The 17,333-nt window shown below is 38.4% G+C and overlaps 1 protein-coding gene and 1 non-coding gene across 2 annotated transcripts in view; one reads left to right on the plus strand and one right to left on the minus strand.

Annotated features, from left to right (window-relative positions):
- On the minus strand, positions 1–96 carry trnar-ucu (transfer RNA arginine (anticodon UCU)). Its single transcript has 2 exons — positions 60–96; positions 1–36 (listed from the first exon to the last, which is right to left on the minus strand). It is a non-coding gene; the product is annotated as a tRNA-Arg (tRNA).
- Positions 97–2,527: 2,431 nt separating this feature from the next.
- rab4b (RAB4B, member RAS oncogene family) overlaps positions 2,528–17,333 on the plus strand; it is an 89,957-nt gene continuing 75,151 nt past the window's right edge. Inside the window, exon 1 of the mRNA XM_062060104.1 lies at positions 2,528–2,719. The gene's annotated coding sequence lies outside the window, so the exon portion shown is untranslated. The remainder of the gene's footprint in view (positions 2,720–17,333) is intronic.

The raw sequence follows: 17,333 nt of genomic DNA on the forward strand, positions 1-17,333 counted from the left end.
CGACTCTGGTGGGACTCGAACCCACAACCTTTGAATGTCTTTTGTAAATGTGTAATGCCTAGAAGTCCAACGCGCTGTCCGTTGCGCCACAGAGCCACGTCACTAAACCCATTCACGCCTATCATGGTGCCATTCACCTGAACTCAGCAGGTCCTTCTACACTGCATTTTGCAGTCTTTCGTTCCGAGTTTCCATAGTCTTGCTTGTATCAGAAAGGTAACAGAGGTGGGATTATGTCCTTGTGCGAAGGGAAGAAAGACAACCCTGTACTCGAACACAGAAAGTTTGAATGACATTTACTCGTTTACCTAAGAGTCAAATGCACCAGAAAATTACATTCTTAATGCCACGTATGGCTATCATTGGGCATTTAATCTGAATGGTCCTGAACACCTGTCTGGGGTGAGTTGGCTTTCTATTATTGGTGAAATGCGGTTGAGTATGAGTCTTACATAAATATGCATGTGGTACAAAGGAGGGAGATTATGTGGTAGTTCTTGGTGGCAGCGACCAAATCCCCCAGTCCTACCTGGCACCGACTCACATAAAACGATTCCATCTTTCGGTATCTGGGTTGCGCGTGACGTCATGCCCGGTTGCCAACTCAGGCGGCTCTTTGCACTTCGGCACTTGACGATCACTCCAGTAGCACTGACAGCGAACACAGCCAAACTACCTCTAGGTAATGTTGCAATTTCCAATGCCATTAAAGAAATTGACTCAAAAAAACACTTCAACGTATGTTAAGTAGGGCTCTACCTTTCCAAAAACATGCTAGCTTGATGCTAAGATACATTGGCTTTGCAATTAACATGCTACTGATTAACTTAATAATTTTACCTGGTGATTTCAACACCTCCAAATGTGTTAATGAAAATTATAACTAGCATGCACATTATAGGGCAGCACGGTGGAACAGGGGTTAGTGCATGTGCCTCACAATACGAAGGTCCTGAGTAGTCCTGAGTTCAATCCCGGGCTCGGGATCTTTCTGTGTGGAGTTTGCATGTTCCCCCCGTGACTGCGTGGGTTCCCTCCGGGTACTCCGGCTTCCTCCCACCTCCAAAGACATGCACCTGGGGATAGGTTGATTGGCAACACTAAATTGGCCCTAGTTTGTCTGTCTATCTGTGTTGGCCCTGTGATGAGCTGGCGACTTGTCCAGGGTGTACCCCGCCTTCTGCCCGAATGCAGCTGAGATAGGCTCCAGCACCCCCGCGACCCCGAATGGGACAAGCGGTAGAAATGGATGGATGGATGCATGTTAGAATCAAACAGCTGCTGCGTAATGAATACAATACTTACAGTATTCATATTTCTGGGGGCAACAAAAAACGAAACAACACGCTATAAACTACTGTATTCTTCATACATTGGACTCATTTTATTAGTTAGTTTTTACAGCATCCTTTTGTTATGTGCCTTTTAGCAGCCTTCCATAATAAATTAGTAAACATATTGTATTCATTCACTTCAGTTGGTTTGTTGGTTATAGTGTTCTCTTTTTTATTGGTAAATATTCGCCAATTTGCTTTCCATAAATTAAATCTTTGTAGATGTTTAGTAGTCATTGGTTTTAGTGCTGGTTGAGATTCTACTAAAATAGGTCTGTATTGGGATTTTGGAATGTGATCTAGTACTGTCCTTTTGAAAAGTTTTGATCTTTCTGATGATACGAACACCAAGTCTGGATTGTAGCCTCTTCTTCTCTTCTCCTCTTGCCTTGGTTTGCTCTTGAGGTCGTAGAGGAGTGTTAGGGCATTGGCCGAGCCCCAGAGAATGACCGACTCCCCACTTTGGTCTTCTTGTTCATACCCCCAGAGTGGACTGTGGCTGTTAAAATCTCCTATTTTCTCTCATGAAATAGAGCTTCCATATGTCTGGCAAGGAATGTCCACTGTGAGGTGCATTCCACGGATTTCAGGTGGGCAAGAGTCCCGGTGGGTGTCTTGCAAGCAAATCATGTCCACTTCTAGCTGGGCTCGGATGCTTGTGTTCTCCTTTGGGAAGCCTCTTACAGTGGAAACTCAATTTACAGACGCCTCTATTTGCGACCTTTTTCTGTTCTATCATATTGTAAACCGTATTTCTGTTGTACCTTCTATAGTGAGCAGTAAAGAGTGAAAAAAATATTAGCTATTCACTGGAATACTTTTGACTGTGATCATTACATGTGGACATACAGTTCCCAACCAAGACATGTAGTGTAAAAATGGCGGATTGCATGATTTGCATGCAAATACCTGTAAAACTGAAACATAAAAGTCTATGCCGTTTTTGTAATGCCAACAGTAGCCAGTATGTTGACAGCTGGTGTACTTTGATTGACTGTATGTGTTGGAGCCATCTAAAGAGAAACTTTAAATGACGCATTTTTATTTCATTTTGAGGGGTGACACAATCAATGCAGGCCCGAGCCAATCTGACACAGGTGCGCGAGCTGCACACAAGAGACGCCAGCAGAAATGGTTTTCAACCACTTGGTACCGCTCAGTATTGAACCTTAGTTTTGAAATGAAAAGAAAGTACAAAGCGTTTAAGTGACGCTGTTTTGTTTTTGTTTTATTCATTTGGGTTTGAGCCAACAGTTTGATGCATGCATCGGCTTTGAGTTTGTTTGTTTACTTTGACCATACACTCGCAACACATATTTCATTAGTTGCTCATTCAAAACACTCACCCACTACAACCTTGCGATCTTCAAGCAAAACGACAACAAGTAAGTGATACCGCAGCGCGTTGAGAATTCCATTCCGAGGCGTCCTTCAGGCTTATATTTGTTGAAAACAATCTGAATAATTATTTCCTGGATGGATGTAATGAATGAAGTGACGTGCGCATATTTGCGCTTTTGAGTTGCCGACAAAATGTCAATTGAATATAAAGACGCCAGTAATGTGGTTGAATATGAAGAACGTGATGCAAATGTGGTTGAATATGAGGAATGTGATGCAGCTTTGAAAACCTAAAGAAAGAAGCAAGCCAGAAGAAGTTAAACCAAAAAAACAACCTAAATTAACTGAAAAGGGTCTCGCAGCTAAAGTGGAGCAGTTACAGTTTTTTCCATTTGCTTACACACAATCTTACTAGCTGTGTGTCTTTTTTCAAAAGGATATAAACACTTTTCCAAACACCACATAAAATTTTCTTAATTCCTAGATTATTTGCAAAATGACACTTCGGTCAAAACATATGCCCATTCATCAAAATAAAGCAAGCATTTGTAAAAATGCAGTTTTATTTTCATCTCACTCACACAGACTTCAAATGATAAGACACTATTGGAGTGAGTTACCCACAACAGTGATAAATACAAAACACATTTGTAAAAAACCCTATTTTACTATAAGAAATCACATGTTTGGGGCATTTTGCCTGACCTTTTTAGCATATGTGATGAATGATTACTGTAACTTGACAAAATATATTGGCACTTCCATAGCAATCGTCATTGTTTACTTTGAAGTGGGCCTATACGTAAGGACGTAAAGAGAAGGTAAAAATGTCCTGTAATCTTTTCAAGGAAGTGGGCCTATACGTAAGGACGTAAAGAGAAAGTAAAAATGTCCTGTAATCTTTTCAAGAATTGCTCAAGAATGATGCTGCAAACTGCAAATATTTATTTTTACCACAGTCAGGTGAAGTAACATATCACAGTAGTCAACAATGACATGCAGTACAAATTAAAATCTGAGACAAATAAAAAGGTTTGAAAAAAAATCTGGAGATAAAGATGTGTGTATCACAACCCTAGTGTGTGTGTGTAAAAAGTGTGAAAATGTGTGTATAACAATAGTTATCTGTGTGCAAGATGTGAAGATGTGTGTATCACAATCCTTATGTGTGCAAGATGGGAAGGTGTGTGTAATATTTCTCAAAAACTGTGAAGCAGAGTCTATGCCTAATATTAGGCAAATCTGCACAGTGGTTTTGCTTACTGTGTGTAGACTTTTGTTAACTGTGTGAACATTTAAAATGTAGTGTGTAAGCAATTGGAAAAAACTATAAACCAAAGAGACAACCTAAATTAACTGAAAAGGGTCTCGCAGCTAAAGTGGAGCAGGTAACTAAGTCAAGAAGTGCTAAATTAAAGCAGCTGACCACAAAAATAAATTAAATTGAATCACTTATGGTGGAATATGACAACCTTGAGGTTATTTCACAAATATACATTCACTTTAACCTTGTGAAGTGAAAACAAGTATTATTATTTGACAGAATAATTTCATTTCGAGACAGAATTTCCAGTGTTTTGGTAAAGTCAGTGTGTGCAGAGTTTGATTGATTGATTAATTGAAACTTTTATTAGTAGATTGCACAGCATAGTACATATCCCGTACAATTGACCACTAAATGGGAACACCCGAATAAGTTTTTCAACTTGTTTAAGTCGGGATCCAAGTAAATCAATTCATGGTAGAAAGATGTGTTCTATTTGAAAATAAAAAATTAGTATATATTTAACAAAATGTGTTTTTGAGAAGAAAATGATCCATTTGGCCAATTGTTTCGTAGGTGTAAGTCTGTGTTAAGAGTTTAGGAAAAGTATCTGAAGTATGGGTAAGCACTTGTTAGCGATTGAAAAAAACTGTTAATGTTTGGGAAGCATTTTACTAAACAAAACCAGTTTTTTTTTTTCAATAATTTAGAAATTGATCAGAGCTGTTTATCTTTTTTTTATGGAAGAAGGTAGTAAACCATAGAACTGGCACCTAAATTTGTTAAAGTATAGATTTTGAATCGAAAATCGATTCTGAATCGAATCGTTAACCCTAAGAATCGAATCAAATCAAGCAGTGCCCAAAGATTCACAGTCCTAAAATCTATATTGTTATAAGTTATATGCATACTATGTTATGGTATCAAATGTCACGGTATGATATTGTCACGGTTGTAAGGGCACAGTACCATATTATTCTGTCCAAAAAAATACTTTAAAAAAAGAAGTGGCATGAATGTTTAGGATAAAGTAAACACTAACGGAAGACAAACATAATGCTAAAAAATGTAAATTATATTTACTATTACAAACATGAATTTTTAAGTGCCAATAATTGTGCAGGGACATCCACTGTTTCAAGCAAATATTTTTTTTTAAACTTACAGTTGCGTGTCTTTTAAAGTGACAATGTAAACAGCCAGTTAAAACAATCAAGTTAACTTTAGTGTCTTTCAACTTTTACTTTCTGAGAAGCAGTGTCTTCTGCAGTTGACATATTTATATCAGTCTGGAATATGCTGTTCTTCAGGAAAGTTAACAAACAGTTTAACTTTATATTAATGTAAATACCTCACAAACTGATATTTGGCTTCACCGGCTTCAAATATATTTCCTGGATTACAGTTTATGAAAAGGTGATGTGTCCAGGGTGTAAACTGCCTTCCGTCCAAGTGCCGCTGACTCCAGCCCCCGCACTACATCGAGAGAGACAAGGTTGGATGGATTGGAAACATTTTTGGGGGCGATGTGACGTGACCGTCTGGCACTGTGTCGCCTTGGAAACGCTGGAGACAAGGCCCCTTCTACACTAAGCTGGCTAAGGTTATCCAGGGTAAATCCCACCTAACCTTATCCTCGTCCACACACACACAATGGTCGTTTAAGCTCCCCTCCGTCCGCCGGCGCGGCGCAACCTAGTACGCATGCGCGGAAAATGCGCACGTCATAGTCACCTCCAGTGTTGCTTTGTGTGCAAGTTCTTAAATGTAACTTATCTTAACAATATCCAGTGTTGTGGTATTTCAATTAACTGTAATCCAGTGTGCTGTGGGGCCCTATTGTAGTGAATCACACCTGAGCCATCATAAAATAATAAAATCTTTAATGGAAACGTGAAAGTAAACAATGTGAATATTTTACATCAGTCAATCTAGGGATCTAGATATCTGGTCAGGCCACTCCTCACTCTTTTTCCTTCACCTTCATTGTCCATTCGTTTTGGTGACTTGATATACTCTGGACCTAGACGTTGAGTCAGCGACATACATGGCGGACAATAACTGATACAGTCTGCTTTGCCAGTCCAAAAGCATTCGTCGTTTTCCGTTGTCTTCCTTCGACGGCCAGGTAATACAAAGCACACGCGACCTTTTTTTTTATCATATTCTCGTTGTCTCTTCTTCGACAAATAGACAAAGTTTTTCGGTAAGTAGAATCACAGCTGACCTGGACATTCGAAAGTTCTTTTGCCGTCTGAGAAGTGTTGTATCCGAAATAGCTGCAATCGCTTTCTCTTAAGATATTCATGTGTGATTTCCACAAGCGTCTGTACAGACAGAAGGAGAAACACGGGCATGTCTGGATGAGTCGCCTCCATATTTTCAGTGGTTAGCTACGAGTTACGAACCCGCTTTATTATGAAGCTGGCTGACGTCACTTCCTTGTGTGGGGTGCGGTCTTTCTTGCGTCACAAGAAATAGACGGCGCACTTACCCGTGTGAAAAATTATCCAAGGAGGGGAACCTTAAACGATGAATTAGTGTGGCTAAATAATTAATCGTTTAAGGGGTTATCCGGCTTTGTGTAGACATAGCCTAAAGTGGCACGCATTGCTTTGCAGAATGCAGGCTTTCTTACCTCCGCCAGGGTTTGTTTGTCTGTTTGTTGAAGTTCAAGATCCAATTAAGTTCATAAATCGAGGTTCCACTGTATGTTAAAGGTCACTACCTTGAGGTCTTACTTTAAATGTATTTTGAATGTTGTTGCGATCCAGGCCGAGAGTTGATCCTTTTACCACCCGGATCTTCACTCAGGATGTTGAGTGTCTGATTGGTAATGTTGGAATCGGTCTGGTCACTATGGCGCAAGTTAGATATTTCATAAGGCATCATTGGAGGCAGGGCAGCACGGTGGTACAGGGGTTAGTGCATGTGCCTCACAATATGAAGGTCCTGAGTATTCCTGAGTTCAATCCCGGGCTCGGGATCTTTCTGTGTGGAGTTTGCATGTTCTCCCCGTGACTGCGTGGGTTCCCTCGGGGTACTCCGGCTTCCTCCCACCTCCAAAGACATGCACCTGGGGATAGGTTGATGGGCAACACTAAATTGTCCCTAGCGTGTGAATGTGAGTGTGAATGTTGTCTGTCTATCTGTGTTGGCCCTGCGATGAGGTTGCGACTTGTCCAGGGTGTACCCCGCCTTTCGCCCGAATGCAGCTGAGATAGGCTCCAGCACCCCCGTGACCCCAAAAAGGACAAGCAGTAGAAAATGGATGGATGGGATCATTGGAGGCCTGCTCGGTTCCAATTATCTTGTGGTTTGGGTGGTCGTATACGAGTCCGCTCATGGTAGCAACGGGCAGAAAAATTCCCCAGAAGAATGTTTATTGTTGTCAACATTTTTTGCAGATGTTTGAAAAAGACAAAGCGAGGCTTTGTCCTTAAAAAAAAGAAGATGAAGAATGAGAGAAATTGAATACTCCTCCTTTGCTGCAGCCTCCTAATTGGCCTCATTACGGTCTAACTTCCTCGCTCTGACCTTGGCCTTTGAAATCTAGAAGCGCGGCGTCTCGAAGCTGGAGGTTGAGGAACAAGCGCTCTCTCTGTGCGAATGTTTTTTGTGAGTGTAAAAGAGCGGTGTGTATGCTCAGTGGTGCGATTGTGTGTCGACACGCTGGCATTTGAGGGCGTTAGCGGCGAGCCCTCTGACGTAAATCTTGTATACTGACACTTAGTCTCTGTCAGTCCTATTGAATTAGACACACGGCAAAATAAACTTCACATCAAAATCTGCCTGACTGCAAGATCGTCGGCATTCTAATCTGTGTCTGGTATAGATTGATCTTTGTTTCACTCAACTGTGTGTCTACTTTTATGGAAAGTGGATTTTTGTTGTTAACTTCTTCTGAAGTTGACTGCTTGTGTAAGTGATGGAAAAATGGGACTGACATGTGTTGAAGCAGAGTTGTCATCGCAGTCCGTCTCCCGCCCGGGGGTCTGCACGGATAACAATGCCGTCTTTTTTTGTGCCAAATTGTTTCGTACCATGATGTAATCACCCAAGTCTGGCACTGAGTGTGGAGACATGGTTGTTAGGAGGTGTGCTGCACCATGGAGATTGTTTACATCACCTTAAGTTTGTCTAGTAACTACTCTAACCTACCGTTCATTTATACTACTATGCACCTGTGTCTACTTTTCCTGATGTTGCTATCCTTGTAAAAGCATGTACTTACACATTTTGTGAGTTTTGCAGAATTTTTTAAATTTTTTTATTGCAAAATAAATACAAAAGGGACTCATAAATGAATAAAGTAATAAACATATGAATGCAAAGTTTATATATTTAAATTGTGTCAGGTTTGAATTTTTATAAATGTATACATAAATTATAAAATAATAGCAACTAACAAAACAAACAAAAAATATAGTATAGATAAATAGAAATAAATATCTGAAAATGTTATTTATTTCTAACAATGGAAAAACTAAAATGTTAAATAATAAATAAGGAAACTTATTAACACTTAAGATATATATAAATAGAAATATAAAATGTATGCAAAATAAATGCAACAGTAATACATAAACTAGAAAATTTTGATGGGCCTGCTATCTGTGCCCTGGACCTCTGGCCGGGGGTCGCCGGAAGCCGCCGTACTTATTGTTTGAATCCGGGAGTTTTAGGTGTCACTGTACAAAATGAGCCACAGAGCTAGCCTAAAACAGTAGCATGTTGACACAAAAATGATAACACATAGCATGTGTGCTAAAGATACCATGATAACAGTCAGCATGTTTCACATACCAAGTTATACGACTCAAAGGTATATGGTTGCAGAAATAGAAGAAAAAAAAGTATAATTAGAAGAAAACGTTAGCCTGGTTAAGTTAGCTTGCTAGCATGCTATCGTTTGCATGCTAACAGGTAACAAGTGTCACATACCAAGTTTAATGACCCTGGGTGAAACGGTTGCAAAACTAGCTAAAAAAGTTAGCACACTAATTTTAGCATGCTAGCAAGCTAACATGAGCATGAGAATAGTTAGCTTGTGTCACATACCAAGTTTTATGACTCTAAGGTGTATGGCTGGGGAATTTGACAAAAATTAGTACATTTAGCAAAGAAAGTTAGCACTTTAATGTTAGCGTGCTTACGTTTGCATGCTAACAGTTTACAAGTTTGACGTACCAAGTTATACGACTTAAACGGGTGCAAAACTAGCTCAAAAAGTTAGCACGCTAATTTTTGCATGTTAGCAAGCTAATGGTAGCATGCTATCAGTTAGCATGTGTCACATACCAAGTTATATGACTGTAAGCTGTATGGCTGGGAAAGAAACGTAAAGTTAGGGACACATGAGCTCCATAAAAGTGACATTTTCTGAGAGAGGACATGTGTGTCAACGTTTTCACCGAAACACATGACAGTGGCATAAAAGATGTCGCCGTGACGACAGTTTGTTCACCAAGCAAATATTTTGGGCTTTCGTGCTCTAGAAAATTAGAGGCTGAGCCAGCCGCTTTAATGGGGAAAGGCTGAGCCGATGGCGCTCCCCTCACTCCGATGGCCATCCAGCCAGAACTAAATATTGGACATCAAAACTTTTTAGCCAGGGTTAAAGTAGACAAGTGTGTGAACAAAATGAGACATTAAGCACCGAGCTACGTGAAAGAATGGCTGAGCTACGAGAGGAGGTAATCTCGCAGGTGTGCAGGAAAATTATCCATTAGAAAGGTACGTTCATATTCAATTGGCCCACTTTTTTGTTTATTCTGGAGTAGCGTCGCCATGGTAACTTGAAATGTTCCCAATTTAAGGTACGCCTATCGACGCAAACGAGACCTTTCCAACGGTATGACATATGTGGCGGTTTGTTGGCCGTTTCATGTTGTATTAAACAAAAGGTGTTTTTGTATTTTCGTTAATAGCGTTGCCATGGTAACACAAAATGTTCCCAATTTATAATACGTCTATCAGCGCTGACGAGACCTTTCCGACGGTATAACACATGTGGGGGTACGTTGGCCGGTTCGTCTCGTATTAAACAAAATATGTGTACCTATTCAATTGGCCCATTTTTGCACACAAAAAACAACATTTTTTTGTTAAATCGTGAATAGCGTCGCCATGGTAACTTCAAAAGTTGCGCTTATAGCTGGAAAGTACACCTTTCCGGCGGTATAACATATGTGGGGGTTCGTTGACCGATTCGTCTCGTATTAAACCCACGCGCCGTACCTAATCAATTGGCCTATTTTTTAATTTGTTCGTGAATAGCGTTGCCATGGTAACACAAAATGTTCCCAACTGTGATTCCCGCCATCGCCGCGAGTGGCACCTTTCCGACGGTATAACATATGTGGTGGTTCGTTGGCTGGTTCGTCTCGTAGTGGCGGTAAGAGAAACGTGCGGAAAAAGAATAATAATAATAAAGTTAGAAGTATGAGCAATAACATCATGGGCTGCTTGCATTGCAGCAGGCCCATAATTACTAAAATTGTGTACGTTTTGTATTTTTATTTACTTTTGCATGGTATATAAATAAATACCAACTAAAAAAAAACAAAAAACAAAATCAAATATACATGAATAAAAATGAATATCTCAAAATGTTGTGAGTTATTTATTGCTAATAATTAAACACTTATAAATTAAAAAATCTAAGTCTTGATAAATAAGAGACATGAATAGAGATATATTATGTTTGCAATACAAATACAACAGGAATACACAAAGCAATACAATAATATTAATTTTTTTTAATTCCCATCCATCCATTTTCTACTGCTTATTCCCTTTGGTGTCGCGGGGGCCGCTGGAGCCTATCTCAGCTACAATCGGGCGGAAGGCGGGGTACACCCTGGACAAATCGCCACCTCATCGCAGTAATTTTTTTTTTTTTTAAATAAAATTTATTTACTTTAGCACACTGAATCACAAAAAGATTAATAATAACACAGTAAAATTATTCATACATGAAATAGGTACAAATACATTTATTTCACATTTCTGCAGACTAAATAAAGAACTGTAGCAATCCACATACTAATACAAAAAAAGTATTTAAATGCATAATTATACTTATCTCCAAAGTTTCTAAGTTTCAATATTGTATTTATTTCTGCAGAAGACATGATTGATACATTAATAAAATAGTCAACTTTAATATGTTGAATTAACACAACTGAGTATATGATCTTTGGCATGTTTTACGGTATATTGGCAGAAATCTAACAGATTATTTGTAATAAGTATGAAAAAATGTATTTCAAAATTCCCAATGGGATGAATTGTGTTTTGACCTTTGAAGTTCCATTGTGTCTTTGCCTTACTTTGGTAAATGTTGAAAGTTAAATGTTTTACTGTGTGTGACGAGGGCTTATGTGTTGATACTGAGCATACAGTATGTGTGTGTCTGTCAAAGAGTTGTATTGATGACTCGTGAAGCCCCGTAGGGACAAACATTCTCCTATGCCAGCATGTCCGAGCACGAAAAAGAGGGTTTACTGTGCTGTAAATTGGCCCTTATGCATTACTCCATCCTTCCATCAGCTGGCTGTTACATAAACTGCCTCAAACTTCGCTGTTATTCACACTTCAGTGAAACAATCTTAAAAAGCCATGTTTTTTTTACAGCAATGCCATTAAGAGGATTTGAGCATAATTTAGAAAAAAATCCTCTTTTGATCATTTTGATTAAACAGACTATATAAAATGGGGGGTTAAACACACCCGAGCAGCCTATTTAATGTTAAGACATGTTTGGTGAGTTTGGAAAGTAGGGCAAGGTAAACAAGAGACACCTTGAGTGACGATGAGCTGATGGAAAGTAGGCCGGATGAGTGCTGTTTTATGACCCCATGATTGACGGGAGCCCCTCGGGGGCTGCAGACGGAGAGTGTGACATAATTGGGAGGATGTAGAGGAGGGACGTAATTGGCAGTGTGCTGCAAGGCGAGACGCTCATCTTGAGGGGGGGGGGGGGCAGGAGAAAGATGACATAGTGGAGAATACAGTGTGAGGAAAGCCAACAAGAGGAGGCGAAATTAACTGATAAGGGTGAAAAAAAAGACTTCAGAACATGGGGGTCATAAATTTACTGCAAGTAATATCAGATGAAAAGACCGGTTTAGTGTACTCAATGAAGTAGAAGTTGAGTAACGATCCCAAAAGTTGTGACGTGAATGCTTATCAAGAGAACAGGCTAATTCCTGGAAGCACACACACACAAAGATAAAACCATGTGATTAAAACTTGTTTATTTAAGTTAAGTTTACCCACACACCACACTACAGATGTGGTGTGACGCAATGGACTTTGGCTTTAACTGTGTGGGTGTGTGTGCACGCAAGTGTGTTTGTGTGCTCAAGTGTTCATGTGTTGAATGTTTTGGTAATGCGATGCTAGAGATAGGCTTGAGTGCCTTTTTTTTTTTCATGTATTGGGTTCAGAGTGGGGAATAATGACCTCTTGATTTTTTTAAAAATGACTTTTTGGTGTAATATTACCATTTTATTTAATAAAAATATAAATTATCATCAAACCAATACAAATTTGGCTTTGAAAAAAGTTTTTATAGTATTATTCCAATGTATTTTTGAAAACTACAATAACTTTATTCACATAATATAACTTTATTGTCGGAATGTGACAACTTTTTTCTCTTTAAATTACAACAATATTGTCATAACATTACAGCTTTCTTATAGGCACTGTAGGACTTTGTTCTTCTAACTTTATGACCTTGTATCGTAACGGTACGACTTTGTTCCTGTGAAATTACAACTTTTTTCCATGATATTACAGTTTTTTCTAGCAACATTCCAACTTTGTTACTGTTCCATAGCAACTTTTTTTCCTCACAACAATACAACTTTGTTTGTGTGCCATAGCAACCTTTGTTGTTGCAACATTACAATGTTGTTTGTGTTCCATTACAACTTTTTTTTGGTCACATTACCATTTTGTTTGCGTTCTGTTACAACTTTTTTCTCGCAACAATACAACTTTGCTTGTCTTCCGTTACAACTTTTTTCTTGCTACACCACCATTTTGTTCGCTTTCCATCACGACTTTTTTCTCGCAACATTAAAATTGTGTTTGTGTTCAATTGTGATTTTTTTTGTTGCAGCAATACGACTTTTTCATGTTCCGTACAACTTTTTTTCTTGCAACAATACAACTTTGTTTGTGTTAAGTAGCAGCTGTTTTTGTCTCAACATCACCATTTTGTTCACGTTCCTTAGCAACTTTATTTTCTCGTAACATTACGATTCTGTTTGCGTTGCATTACAACCTTTTTTTCTCGCAACAATACTACTTTGTTTGTATTCCATACCAACTTATTCTGTCTCAACATCACCATTTTGTTTATGTTCCATAGCAACTTTATTTTCTCGTAACATTACGATTTTGTTTGTGTTCCATTACAATTAAATTTCTCGCAACAATATAACTTTGTTCCCACTCCATTGCGACTTTTTTTCTCGCAACAGTAAAACTTTCTCCATGTTTGTGGCAACATTTTTTTCTCGAACAATTCAACTTTGTTTTGTTTTTCCCACAGTATTACCAATTTGGGTTTTCTATCGCAACATTACAACGTTGTTTACAATCTATTTGTCACAGTCGGCTTTGGAGTAGGACCCCAACGCAGAGAAGAAATAATTAGAATTTTAACAAAAAGAGCACTCAAAAAGGGGTGAGGAAAAATAACTATAAGGATGCATATACAAGGTGTGGAGAAACAGAAAACGCACTCAAAAGATTTATAGCGGAAACAATTACCACTACACAGAACCACAGGAACGAGAAGCGTGAGTGGAGCCAAAGCAGAAGAGATGAACACGACTGGAAGGGTATCCCATCAGGCATCTACTTGCGCCGAGTGAATGGACTGGAGAGCTTAAGTAGTACAAAAAGCAGACATGCGGCAGCAGAGCTGCTCGATCATGACACCATTACAACGTTTTTCTTACAATATTACAGCTTTGTTCTCAAAAAAATTAGGATTTTACTTTTTTGACCTACTGACTCTGTCTCGTAAATGTGATGATCCGGATCATAGTTTGTGTACGTGTTGATTCACTTGTTGTTTACGTTCGGTTTCAGCACCCCTGTTTTGTGTTTTAGTTGCCATGACGGCAGATTGTTTTCACCTGCCTCTGATTAGTGTTTGGGACGCTCACCTGCTTCTGGGCACTAATCAGAGAGCTATTTATTCTGTCCTCTCGCCTCACTCGGTCTGGTGCTTTTGTTTGCCTACATGCAACAAAGTTACGTTCTGGTTCCTGCTCCTAGTTCACGTTTTTGACTAGCATCCTTTTGGCTAAGACATTCTTGTTTTCCGTGCCGTGGGCACCGCGCAGCATATTTTTGTCTGCATGTAAGAATAAATCCTTCTTCTTACCTGCAAGCTGCTTCTTGACGATTCTTACCCATCTTGGAAAGACGGCCTTGCCTCACCATGCCTTGCGTTCGTACCATTACAACTTTTTATAACACAACATTACAACTCTGTTTCTCGTTCCATTACACGTTTTTTTCTCAGAATACAATTTACTGCCGCAAATAAATTCATGTATGAAATACACTGTTTTTATCATTGTTACTTTACAACTTTTTTCTTCTGATACATTTTTTTTTTCTTCACGTAACATTGCAAAGCTTGCTCAGTGGCCCTGTGGTTAGAGTGTCCGCCCTGAGATCGGTAGATTCTGAGTTCATACCAAAGACTATACAAATGAGACCCATTACCTCCCTGCTTGACACTCAGCATCAAGAGTTGGAATTATGCAGAGGGTAATTTCACCACACATAGTGTGTGTGTGACTATCAGTAGTATGTTAAATTTAACTTTATTAGCATTCTCATTACATGTTTATGACTTCTTGGTTTATTCTACAAAATACAGTATTTGGTTAATCTTTTTGTATGAAATGGTGCTATTTATTCCTTGTCATTTGAATAGGAATACCAGCAATACCATTAGTGAATGTTTTGGCGATCTGCTCAATTTAAAGCTCAGCAAAACTTCTTTATTCTTTAAAACAAACAAAATGTTACACAGGGTTATTTGACAGTCCATCTCTGGTGTTGTCTAAAAAACATCAACTGTAAGTCAATCAATCATCAGTCAAATGTTATTTATATAGCCCTAATCACTAGGGCTGCGAATCTTTGGGTGTCCCACGAGGAGATTCAATATCGATCCTTGGGGTCACGATTCGATTCTAAATCGATTTTTTTCGATTCAACTCAATTCAAAAACGATATTTTTCCGATTCAAAATTATTGTATACTCATTCAATACATCGGATTTCAGCAGGATCTACCCCAGTCTGCTGACATGCAAGCAGAGTAGTAGATTTTTGTAAAAAGCTTTTATAATTGTAAACGACAATGTTTTATCAACTGATTGCAATAATGTACATTTGTTTTAACTATTAAATGAACCAAAAATATGACTTATTTTATCTTTGGGAAAATATTGGACACAGTGTGTTGTCAAGCTTATTAGATGCGATGCAAGTGTAAGCCACTGTGACACTATTGTTCTTTTTTTATTTTTATAAATGTCTAATGATAATGTCAATGAGGAATGTTTAATCACTGCTATGTTGAAATTGTAAATAATATTGATACTGTTGTTGATAATATTCATTTTTGTTTCACTACTTTTGGTTTGTTCTGTGTCGTGTTTGTGTCTCCTCCTGTTTATTGCAGTTCTGAGTGTTGCTGGGTCGGGTTTGGTTTTGGAATTGGATTGCATTGTTATGGTATTGCTGTGTATTGTTTTGTTGGATTGATTAATTAAAAAAAAAATTATAAAGTAAAATAACAAAAATATTGATTTTTTAAAAATGAGAATCGATACTGAATCACACAACGTGAGAATCTTAATTCGAATCAATTTTTTCCCACACCCCTACTAATCACTACTGCCTCAAAGAGCTTCACTAACTCACAACAACATCTCCTAATCTAAACCCACATCCGGTTAAGGAAAAACTAAAAAAAAAAAACCCAGATGGGAAAAATAAACCTTGAGAAGGGATTGCTGAAGTAGTGATAGTTGACTGGCTGCCATTGATGTGGAGTCCTTCATCCTACACAGTACATGATGCAAGCCGTTAACACCCGCCTGCGCAATTACTGGACATTTTGTATGAGTTGAATAGCAACCAAGGATATTTACTGTCTCCTATGTCCTCATGACACGCAGCAGCTCAGTAAGCACTTTCATTGTTTCCACTATCACAACACTTTCTCTGGAAAAATAGAGATTTCCACAGCTGCTTTCCTGTGTGCAACGTGACCTCCTGTCGCCGCACAAACCTTTCTTGCACTGTCATTGCCTGCCCTTGCATTGATGCAAGCATAGGCGACGATTTACATTTTGCCCTAGTGTTGTCCCGATACCAATATTTTGGTACCGGTACCAAAAGTATTTCCGTGCTTTTCTAGATAAAGGGGACCACAAAAAATTTAATTATTGGCTTTATTTTAACGAACAAATCTTAGGGTACATTAAACATATGTTTCTTATTACAATTTAGTCCTTTAATAAAATAGTGAACATACAAGACAACTTGTCTTTTATTAGTAAGCAAACAAAGACTCCTAATTAGTCTGCTGACATATGCAGTAACGTATTGTGTCATTTATCATTCTATTATTTTGTCAAAATTATTAAGGGTAAGTGGTAGAAAATGAATTATTAATCTACTTGTCCGTTTACTGTTAATATCTGCTTACTTTCTCTTTTAACATGTTCTATCTACACTTCTGTTAAAATGTAATAATCACTTATTCTTCTGTTGTTTGATACTTTACATTAGTTTTGGATGAAACCACAAATTTGGTTATCAATCCGATTCCAAGTCGTTACAGGATCATACATTGGTCATATTCAAAGTCTTCATGTGTCCAGGGACATATTTCCTGAGTTTATAAACATAATCTACATTTTTTAAAAACGAAAGATTTTGTGATGTTAAAAAAATATCGATGTAATCATAGTAGTATCGACTAGATACGCTATTGTACATGGTATCATTACAGTGGATGTTAGGTGTAGATCCACCAATGGCGTTTGTTTATATTGTCGCGTCCAGGAAGAGTTGGTGCTGCAGGGAATTCTTGGAATTTGTTCTGTAGTGTTTATGTTGTGTTGCGGTGAAAATATTCTTCCAAAATGTGTTTGTCGTTGTTGTTTAGTGTGGTTTCACTATATGGCACATATTTATGACAGTGTTGGCATTGTTCATACTGCCACCCTTAGTGTGACATGTATGGCTGTTGACTAAGTATTCCCTTCATTCACTACAGTGCAGTGTGTTCAAAGTTAAGATTATTATGTCATTAGTTCATTGTTGGGTACATTGTAATCT

Source organism: Entelurus aequoreus, linkage group LG10, assembly GCF_033978785.1.
Source record: "Entelurus aequoreus isolate RoL-2023_Sb linkage group LG10, RoL_Eaeq_v1.1, whole genome shotgun sequence".
NCBI classification, from domain to species: domain Eukaryota; kingdom Metazoa; phylum Chordata; class Actinopteri; order Syngnathiformes; family Syngnathidae; genus Entelurus; species Entelurus aequoreus.